We start from the raw sequence: 990 nt of genomic DNA, 5'->3' as shown, positions 1-990 counted from the left end.
AAGACACCTGATGTATTGATGCGTAGAACCATTCTGCTACAGATTCTACACCACCTGTAAAGAACTTCAACATAAAAATGCCACAAAAAATCAGGACAGCCATTGTTATTTTCATTTCCTATTTAAAAACAAACCAAAACGAAAACAGGAATGACTCTCCTCACACTTTCATTACATGATAGAGGTTAAAGATTGAATCTATTACCAAAATATAACGGACAATCATAGGGCTGTGGGAACAATTCTAAATTTGAAATTCATCCTACTGAAGAAATTGTACACATAACATTTAGAAATGAAAGAAACTTTGTTTTTTTACAAACAGTTTTCAACTCTTGTTCTCAGAACAAATGATTTCTTCTAATAAAAATTAAATGACAAACCTTAGGTGCTACTCTCATTCCCACATAGTTTTTTTTGTCCGTTCTGTAGGTAATGCAGACACTTTGTCTAAAGGTCGTTCATGAGGTGGTGTTGGGGATTCCTTAGGAAAAGTGTTCGTATTTTGATACTCTCCTGTGTGCTACTGTGAATACTGAGGGAATTTTCTGACACATGAGGTCCATACACTGGCTTCAGACATTCCCTTGACTGAAGCAGAACATATGTGCAGCCACAGCTTCATCTAAGGCAGGTCTTTTACATATACTGGGCAGACAGTTGGGAAGGCACCGGAATATTCTTCAGCTCATCCACAAAAGGCCGGAGATAATTGAGAACTCTGGCAAACTACCAGGTTGACATAGCCACACATCAGGCTATGTCTACATTCAAGTTGTAGACATAGCCTGAGGTGTGGAATAATAAAACTTTATCATGCATTTGTTCTGTATAACTTTGTAAAACTAATAGCTTATTTTTATGCCAATACATGAGTGTAAACTTACAAATGGTTGGTTTTGTCTTTAGCTTCTGTTACCTTTCTTTTTTGGCTTTTGGGAACATAAGACTATACATAAGACTATATGTCTTTTTTTGTGGGCATTCTGA

Source organism: Cyprinodon variegatus, unplaced genomic scaffold (genome assembly GCF_000732505.1).
Source record: "Cyprinodon variegatus isolate N-32 unplaced genomic scaffold, C_variegatus-1.0 Scaffold1603, whole genome shotgun sequence".
NCBI classification, from domain to species: Eukaryota; Metazoa; Chordata; class Actinopteri; order Cyprinodontiformes; family Cyprinodontidae; genus Cyprinodon; species Cyprinodon variegatus.
The sequence above is the reverse complement of the archived record's forward strand: the minus strand, read 5'-3'. Positions refer to the sequence as shown.